The following is a 10,793-nucleotide window of genomic DNA, read 5'->3' on the forward strand; positions in this document are numbered from 1 at the left end:
AGAATGCACTATGTGAAATGAATTAAGCAAAAGGTAAAAAGCATGTTGGGGAAGCGAAAATAAATCATTGTGTTAAGAACTTTTTTGTAGATTTTATTATGGATTCTAGTTGTAATAAAATATTCTTAAAAAATTAAATGAGTTGTTTTGTGAAATGATTTTTTTTTTTTTTTTTGGTCACTGGATAGGACCAAAAACTAATCATAATCACAGATAAACAATAAATTTAATGCTGGTCATCCTATATTCTTTATGCATTGATTTATTTAACCCTTACAGCAGATACGAAGATACAATCTCCATTTTACCAAGGAGGAATAAAGACATGAGAGTTTAAACAACTTGCTCAAGAAACACAGCCTATCAGAGGCAGATCTATTATTTTAACCTGAATAGTCTGTTCCAAGTTTAGCAATTATAATATACTGTCTCTCCAACTTTTTAAGTGTGATGTCTAGTAGAATAAATATAACAATGCTCCAAAATTTAATCATTTTTGTACATTTTTTATGCAAGTTATGTCCTTAAACATAAACATTTACTTTACTGAGAATATAAAGCTTACTTACAAATATTCTTAAATATTTATTCTAAATACTCTTTCTCTGGTGTGTTCTTAAACCTGACTGTATAATATGAATGGAAAATGACAAACTCCTTTTTCAAAGAGTGGGGAATATGTACCTAACATTAATGATGGTTGACTTAAAAATTCATTATTTCTCCGATTAAATGAAAACACATTTATTGATAAAGAGTAGAATGGTTGCTGTAAGAATTTGGTGAAATAATATGAAACAAAATATATCAATGAGAATAAGCAATCTGAAATACATATATTATGTATGCCAGATAATAAAAAATATATGGGTTTGATTCACATCGTGCTTTATTCTTTTTTTTGTATCTTGAATTGGAATATTTTTGTTCATTTATATTCAAATCTCTTTGAAAAAATATGTTATTCCATGAAAAAAATGTGCCTGAGTTTATTCGGCAGCTAAATTCAGAAAACTTGGTGAAATCTGCAAATTTTTTTGTTACCAAAAAAAAAATAAAAGTCACCCAAGAGGCCTTTGAAGAGAGTTATAACAAATATTTGGGTTCTGAGACAGTCTTTGGTAATTGTTTTCTCTGGGCCATCCTGAGATCACTGATTTTAACTATCTTCTGAGATCTGGACACTGAATATTTGTCAGCTGCCCAATTTGTTCTGAAAATGTTAGCTCTCAGGAGTAATCTTTGACTTTCAGACCTGTCTCTTCCTTACGTTAGTCTCTAGCTGTCAATGCCACAGTATGTATATTCCTAAAAGACAACACAAAGATCTAAGATATCTCCTAATTAGGATAGAAGGTAATATCAGAGAAAGATCTCTTTCTTCATCTCTCTCTTCTCTCTGTAACACAGCATGTGGTCAGTAAAATGTGGATTTGCATAATATTTAAAACATTGCTTATTTAATTTATTCCTAAATTTTTTAAGGTTGACAGAGCATAATTCTTAGGCAAACTTGTGAAGTAATCAAACATTGCCTTTAGCGACATCGGCCTGACACTTTGAGTTATTTTTCCTTTTTTGAAATGCATCTTGTCCTAACCCTTCTGTTACTCCATGTCATTCACGTGATTTTTCTCTTCCGAATCAGTCCTTTATGCTGCATTGGTACTTACATCTGCAAAATTCATACAATGCAAATATGTACTAATGTGTTATAAATTTTAAAGGAGTTCCTATTTTATGTGTGCTCTGCATTTTAGCAGAGAAGAAAATTAAAAACCTTGATTAGGTTTTCACTTTAAGAATAAAATTATGCTATGTGTATACTGTCATAGTTCTCAAATCTATAATGATTTAATTACAAATAATTTTACTAAAGTTATTAATAAATTAAATGTTAAAGTGATTTTATAAAAAATATGTGGCAGTCTTCAACTTGGTGCTTTAGAACATTTGACAAAATGAATGTTCAAATCATTTTTGAATAACTCAGTTAAAAATAGTCTAAGGATTTGAATAGACATTTCTACAAAGACATAAAAATGTCCAACATTTATATGAAAAAATGTTCAACATCACTAATCATCAGGGAAATACAAATCAAAACCACAATGAGATATTACCTCAAATCTGTTAGAATGGCTGTTATCAACAAGATGAAAGACAGCAAATGTTAGCAAGTATGTGGAAAAATTAAAACCCTTGCACACTGTTTTTGGGAATGCAAAATGGTGAAACCTCTTTAGAAAACAGCATGGCATTCCTCAAAATATCAAAAATAGAACTATCTTATGATCCAACAATCCTACTTCTGGATATTTAATTAAAAGAATTGAAATCAGGATCTTGAAAAGATCTTTGCTCTCCTGTGTTCATTTCAGCACTATTCACAATAGCTAAGACATGGAATCAATCTAAATGTCCATCAATAGATAGATGAATGAATAAAGAAGATGTCTTATTTACATATAAGAACACTATTTGGCTTTTAAAATAAAAGGAAATTCTGCAATATACAACAACATGGATGAAGTGGGAAGACATTATGCTAAGAGAAGTCACAAAAGACACATACTTCATGATTCAACTTATATGAGGCATCTAAAATAGCCAAATTCATAGAATCAGAGAGTGAGATGGTGGTTGTCCAGGAACAAAGGGAAGAGGAAATAGACAGTTAATAATCATTAGTAATAACATTTTAACCAAGCAAGAGGAGTAATCTCTAGAGATCTGTATACAGCATTGTACCTATTGTCATCAATAATATATTGGACACTTAAAAATTTGTTAAGAGAGAACTCATGTTAAATGTTCTTACCACAATAAAATAAAATAAAATTAAAAACACCTGAAAATTTTTTAAACAAAAATTTTAAGAATATATAAGAAAAAGCTAACTCATTCAAATTATTTCAAATATTAGTGATTTAAGTATATTTTCTGCCAAATATTATTATTTTTATTTTTTTCCTAAAGTAGTGACTTTGAAATAACTTCATGATAGGACAACCATAAGTATTTTTGCCATTTTTTTCTGCTGACTCAATTTTTTCTCAGAAATGTACTATCCTAAATACTCAGAAAAACATTCGATATTTAATGTGTGTATGTTAGTGTTATGTGTATGGGTTAGTATTTTATAAAAATTAAAAGTGTTTTCCTTCTTAACCTGTACAAACCTGTTGAATGCTTTACATTTCCATGTTTAAAGCAAAGTAAGTGTTAAAGTGTGATTTGATTTTTGGTACATACCTTTGCCTCCTCCACAAGCCTAAAAGTGACGGGATAGTTTAGCGGTTAAAAGCCAAGACACTGGTTCAACTCCTGAGTTTGTTACTTCCCAGTTATGTGTTCTTCGGCAATTTACCGAAATACTCTGTCTGGGCCTCAATTTTCTTATCTGTAATTTGAGCATCACACGATAGGACTGAATGTACTAATTCATGGGAAACAGTCTCTCAGTATGAGGCATTATAAAGTAAAGGAAATGGCTCTATTTGACTCACAAATTGGAATGTTTCATGATTTAAAGCAGCAGTCCCCCACATTTTTGGCACCAGAGACCAGTTTCATGGGAGACAATTTTTCCATGGACCAACGGGGAGAGAGGATAGGCTTGGGGTGATTCAAGAGCATTACATTTATTGTGCAGTCAAAGCTCTCTGCTAATGATAATCTGTATCTGTAGCCACTCCCCAGATCATCAGACATTAGATTCTCAAAAGGAGTGTGAAACCTACATCCCTCTATGCTAGTTTACAGTAGGGCTCACGCTCCTATGAGAATTGTTAAACTGTCCACACTACCTAAAGTGATCTACAGAATTAATGCAATCCCCATCAATGTACCAGCATCATTCTTTACAGATCCTGTGAGAATCTAATCCTGTAGCTGATCTGACAGGAGGCAGAGCTCAGGTGATGAGGCAAGCAATGGGGAGCAGCTGTAAAAACAGATGAAGCTTCTCTTGCACCTGCTGCTCACCTTCTGGTGTGCCGCCAGGTTCCTAAAAGACCATGGACCCGGTACTGGTATGCAGCCTGTTGGGGGGACCACGGATTTAAAAGACTTATCTTCTGTGTGAGTAATATACACACCTACATTCACTGGGAGATTTCCTACATTAATCTGGAACCGTTTGCATCCTGATGTAGCAAGAAGAGCCTGTGAGCAGCACTGTCAGTTCCAGACTCTTCTTTGCTCTACCAATGTAACTAAGAAATCACTAAGAAGTTTCATACTGGTTGAGATTGTGGTTCCTATGAGTCGGATTGTACAACCCAGTTCTCTCTGTTATCTCATTGGCCCATAAATTGTGCTAAGTAGTCATCTATTGATTACATAAATGAATAAATAAAAATTATATTTTGCTTTATAAAAAATAAACATAAAAAGAAATAAATTTGACTATATTTATTAATTGCCAGAAAGAATTCAATTCATATGAATAGCTTTAATAATTTTGTCTGTTGTACTTTTGCTATTTTAATTTATTAAATAAAAGGAAATAATGTTTTCCATCGTCACATGTATTAAAACACTATCTTTACCACAGTGATTAATTTGGGAATCTTTGCCTACAGATGTATGAATATATTTCTGGACCTCTCTTTTGTTTTATTGATCTATTTGTTTATCCTTATGCTAATACTATACTTTTAATTATTATAGCTTTATAAGTCTTGAAATTATGTAGAGTATGTTCTCCATCTTTAACTTTCTCTTCTAAAATTTTAGCTATTCTGTAACTTTTGTGTTTGTATTAAATTTTAGAATCAGCTTGTTGATTTCTACCCCCCCCCCCGCTAAAAAAAAAAGAATAAAAGAGACTGAGTTAAGTCTATAGGACAATTTGGGGATAATTTCATAATATTGAATTTCTCAATCAATGATAATGGCATGTTTTTTCATTTACTTAAGTTTTCTCTAATTTCTCTCAGCAATGTTTTGCAATTTCTAGTCCTCAGAACTTTTCCATATTTTGTCAAAGTCATCGCAAAGTATTTCAAGTTTGTTGATGCTACTGTAAGTGGTATTTTAAAATTTTCAATTTCTGATATTTCCTTGCTGGAATATTGATTTTGCATATTGACTTTGTATCTTATTTCCTTGCTAAACTCACTTGGTAGTTCTAGTAGCTTTTTTATAGATTCCTTAAGATTTTCTATGTGCATAAACTTGTCAACTATGAATGAAGACAGGTTTATTTCTTCCTATCCAGGCTATATGACCTTTATTTCTTTCCCTTGTCTAGTTCTACAAATGAATACTTAACAGTTCATTCGTGAATAGATATAGTTGTTAAATCAAACTGAAATATCAATTGAGAAATCTTCCCCACTTGCGCTACTTGTACACTTGAGTTTTCAGTACACATTACAATGCTACAACCTAACTTAGTGGGTAAGCAAACTGAAAACCTAATCTAGGAGTGGGCTTCTGTAACAACAGCTGTCTCAAGCAATCACAGCAGCCATGCTTCAACCACTCACAGGCAGCCAACTGTTCAAACCTGTTTGAATAAGGCAAATGCTGAGTTGTAATCAATCCAGCTGTTTCACTTCCATTTTCTGTATGTAACTTTCTTTTTCTGTCCAATAATCTCCAACCATGCAGCAGCCTAGAGTCTCTCTGAAATCTGCTGTGATTCTGAGGGCTGCCCAATTTGCAAATCATTTTTCCTTGCTCAAGTAAACTTTAAATTTAATATTTTTTTTTAATTCAGGATATTGTGGGGGTACTTTAAATGTAATGTATCTAAAGTTTTTCTTTTAACACATCAGAACTGGAAAAAGACTTTCTTGTGTGCCCAATGATAGGAGTAAAGTTTTAGAATTTCATCATTAAATAAAATTTTGTCTGATCTAAAAGTTGTTTTTTATTCTTTGTTTTTATTCTACAAGTCTGTGATCTATTCTGAGCTAATTTTATGTTTGGTTAAGGCAAGTTTTGAGGTTACTTATTTTTTCATATGGATATCCCACTTGTTCTGACAGAATTTGTTTTACAAACACTCCTTTCTCCTTTGTATTACCTAGGCACTTTTGTTAAGAATCAGTTAACCATTTAGATCTATTTCTTGATCTTACATTCCATTGTTTTATATTTCTATACATATACCAATACTACACCATTTTAATGAAGGTAAATTTATAGTTAGTCTTAAAATCAGATAGTGTGTCTTCCAACTTTGTTTTTTATTTCAAGATTATTTGAACTCTTCTAGGTCCTTTGTATGTCCACTGAATATTTAGAATCACTTGTCAATTTCTACAAAAAGTAATAGTCTTCTACAGTATTGATTGAGATTGTACTGAATATAGATTGATTTATGAATGATGATATTTTTAAAATTCATTTAATAACAAAGTTCTCATTTCTTCTTATAATCCTCACCATACTCCACATAATGTATATAACAATAAAATTAGGTATAAAAAGTACTTATAGTCATTGATATAAAAATATTATGATTCATCAAATGACAATGAGGTATTACTAGAAGTTGGGTCAGAAGATGATTCAAGGGTTTGTTTGCTGTCCTTAGAAACATAAGGAAAATTGAAAATGTGACATCAAATATATATTTTTTAAAGCCACCAAGCAATGGAAGATATATCAAATTAAACAAAACAAAAGGTTAGGTCTTTTTTTAAGGAAAAAATAAGGCATTAATAAATGAAAAGAAGTCCCAAGAGGAATACGGCAATTGTAAGAACTTGATGGTGGTTGGCAAGAAATATATCATGTAAGCAATGGGCTTTGGATCACAATCTTTCAGGTAAACGTTTTCCTAGCTCAAGAGGATAAAAGTCCCTACCAAAGTAAGAGATAGAAGCCAGCAAAGAGTGCTAATTGTTTTTAATGACATTACGTTTGGGTGAGAGTTGGCATAAATTACATCTTGCCATCTTTTTTTTAATCTTTTTTTTTTGAGACAGAGTCTCACTCTGTTGCCTGGGCTAGAGTGCTGTAGCGTCAGCCTAGCTCACAGCAACCTCAAACTCTTGGGCTCAAGCAATCCTCCTGCCTCAGCCTCCTGAGTAGCTGGAACTACAGGCATGTGCGACCATGCCTGGCTGATTTTTTCTATATTTTCTTTTAGTTGTCCATGTAATTTCTTTCTATTTTTAGTAGAGACGGGGGTCTCACTCTTGCTCAGGCTGGTCTCGAACTCCTGACCTCATGCGATCCTCCCGCCTCGGCCTCCCAAAGTGCTAGGATTACAGGCGTGAGCCACCGCACCCGGCCCATTTTGCCATCTAAACAAGAAGTAAAGAAGATTATTCCTATCACATTAGATTATTCTAATTATATTATAGGACTCTTTAATAGTTGGTGACCCCTGAAAGTTGCCTGGCTCACCTATTTCCTTATCACGCCATAACATTGCCTGTAGTAAAAATTGAGTTGCCTGTATCTATTATTTTCCATTCAGAAAGCACTCAATGTTACATATCTCATTGACTCCCTGTCTTTTACTCAAATTTCTAAGGCTGTTTACAAATCCCCCGACTCATTCATTGGTTAAAAATCTATGAAAAAAGCCAGTTAGGCTAGAAGCAGGTATTTTCGGGTAGAATATGACTTTCATTCTGAAGGTTAACTCTAAGGAACTGGGAGCAAGAGGTCATAAGCACCTTTTACATTGTTATACATTTTCTCTACCTTCCAGAAGTTTCTGGCCACTTGATAAAAAACTCAGAGTCCTGGACATGTTGCCACTTAAAGAAGGTTCAGTCTCTCAAACAGATCTCTTTGGAGTCTCTGACTTTGTCAAAGAACTTGAGGAAAAGGGGTCTGGAGCCTCATCATAGCTACATAGGTGTCAAATTTGGGCTGCTCATCGTAGTTAAAAGAAGCATTCTTTTGGCGAAGAGATCATTGTGGGTGATCCTCTACTAAAGCATTAATAAGAAAGAGTCTACAACATACATCTTTTTGCTAATTTAACATAAAATGGCCTCTTTCATTGCCCTCTTTCATTAGCATTGCTACATGAGCTTTAATGTAATATAAGGTTACCTTTAAAGAGTCATGGACTTTTCACTGTTTCATATGTTTTTCATTATCACACTGTCCTCTTCAAACTCATTCTAATATTAGGATAAATTGAGTTTGGTATTGCTGAACATCGTGTAAAAACCTCGTCATACAGCCTACAGTAGCAAGATTCTCGCATACTCATGTTTCTTTACTGGATGTGAAAATAATTTATTGCCTCTAAATGCTCTTGCACTCCTTGTATGTGGCTGCATTAAACAACCCAGTATTTTTCTGTTCCTAATTCTTGTTTTGCCCATTCTTGTGGAGGACTTTTGCAATACACCTTATGTGAAGCAACACATTATTGAATTTTTACTATTATGAGATTAAAAGGCCAATATCATTTTAAAGGTCATAACTGACAGGTTATTTGCAATATTTTTATAGCTGTGCAAGGGGAAAAATTAATTTCTAGCATCTGTTCACACTGGTAAAAACTGTCTTTGGAAAACATAATTGTAAAAGCCTTTCCTGTAGTGCAGGCTCATAGTTCTGCTTTCTTGGGTACTGCCTGTAGTCTCAATAATATTATAAGATCTAGAATGTGTTAGTAACTAAAAGGCACACATTTTGTGTCTCACATAATCATAGAATTATAAAATCCTACCAAACAAGCACATGCTTAACTTTTGACTTTTGTATTTCTTTGACTCTACAGATAGTATAGATTTGAAACCCAAATCCTACCCTACAGAACGGCAAAACTGTGGTTATAAATTCTCTTGAGAGGTTTTCTCTCCTTCTTTATCTAGGGCTCAGGCCATTTCAGAAAATTTGTCTTGTGTTTAAAGCACACACTTATTATTAATTTTTTCTGGCTAAGTTTTTCCATTTGGGTGTAGTCCTTTCAGGGTTTCAGATTCATTGAATATATTGATTCCAGGTGATCATCTTCTGCTGGTCCAATATATTTTCTCCTATTCATACTAAGGCAATTCCAACCCAGGGGTCTGAGATAATCTTACCATCACATGACCTCGGGGAAGCCATGGTTTTATCAGTAGTTCACCTGTCTGACTTTCTGTTCATTTTCATTCCCATTTCCCTCTTTCCTGGCTTGAAACTAAGTGTTAGTAGTTGGATTTGAGTCTGATCTGAAAGTGTCTGCTTATCATTCCACCTGAAAAGGTGTATGAAGATCAATTTGCAGCATAGAATACATAGAATGAGAAAAGAATATAAGCAAGACAAAAATATACAAGAAAGCCTACCTGCAGGAGGCAGATGGAGGAAGAAAAACACACAAAGATGCAAAAGGAAGAGTAGAAAAGATTAAAAGTTGGAAACTTCACAAGCTGTTAGTTGATGAAAAAAAGAGAGGCAGAAAATGATAATATAGTTGAGGTTTGATACTAAGCAGAATTTTGATTGATTGGATGGGGTTTGAACATGATCAAATGCTGATCAGGAGTCTTTTTTAAAGGAAAGGTTGAAAAATAATCAATATAGAGAGGAAGAAGTAATCAACTAAGCTCTCCAAGATACTGTAAAATACATGTTAGGAAGCTGCCGAAGGCTACATTTTATGAGAACTTTTATCTGCATGTAGAGAAAGACGTTTCACAAGAGTGAGCCATTGTAAAATGTTGCTATGTCATTCCCTTCAAACATGTCTCTTATCATTGTGGAAGCATTCTACAACTACTCTTCAACATACACCTTGAAGCTCTTTCTACACTATCCTTTCAGGTGAGAGTGTACTAGTAGAGGTTTGAGGAAATACATCTATTGAAGGGGAAGTCTGTTTATCTGCAATCCTATCTTTTTCCTCATTCCTGTTGCATTAAAGAAATCTCAAGAAAAAGAGCTTTTTTGCAAAAACCTGTTCTTTGAGCATGAAACTTGATATATTGATAGGTATTTGAAAAGATAGTTTAAGAAACTCAAAATTCGCCTATTTTTATAAATGATACCTACCCTCACCCACCTTTGGCACTCAAAGTGACAAGTTAAGAATAGTAGACAGGAATAAGTGCTTGGAATGCAGTTAAATGCAGCGTAAATGGATCCTTTTAAAGGATCACAGTTTTAATGGTTACTTAACCTACACATGACTCCATTTGTCCTACAAAAATAGGGATAATATTTATTATTCATAAAACTTTTTAATATGTCACCTCATTAATCTCCTATCTCTTCGTGTGACCCTGAGAGAGAAAAACTCTAGATCAAATACAAAAGCTTTAAGGCAGGCACTCAGTTTTAGATATAGAAACTGATATACCCAAAGGCTTGAGATAAATTGCTATTTCAAGCTGTTATAGAAGTTGCATCTCTCATAAGCTAGAACTAAATAACCTGGACTTTTGCCTCACCTAGTTACTTATAAATATAATGTTAGTATATGAGGACATGCCAATGTAACCAATATTTTATGAAATTGTGGGAACATAATATGGTTTTTGAATGCTATTAGTGTTAAATGCATTAAGTTTAACGAAGAACTTAGAAATGCTCTCTTAACAACCTTATTGGGATATGACTGCTTTTAAATGGCTTTTACTCTGTCCTTGGAATTAATATGATGCATGTGACAAAGGCTTGTTCAGTGTTAAGAGAGGATTAGATGAAGGAAATTAATTAAAGCTTCCTTGCAACATTTTCCCCTTGGGCTACTCAATATGCTGAAGTGGTCTGACAGGATACCATTCTTTCGATAAATCTACTCATTAAATAACTCAATTGGGTTTAAACACACATCCTATTTTTTTTAAATTAGACCATCATTTTTCTCCTTGTCTTTT

The sequence above is a fragment of the Eulemur rufifrons genome, chromosome 17 (assembly GCF_041146395.1).
Source record: "Eulemur rufifrons isolate Redbay chromosome 17, OSU_ERuf_1, whole genome shotgun sequence".
Classification (NCBI taxonomy): Eukaryota; Metazoa; Chordata; class Mammalia; order Primates; family Lemuridae; genus Eulemur; species Eulemur rufifrons.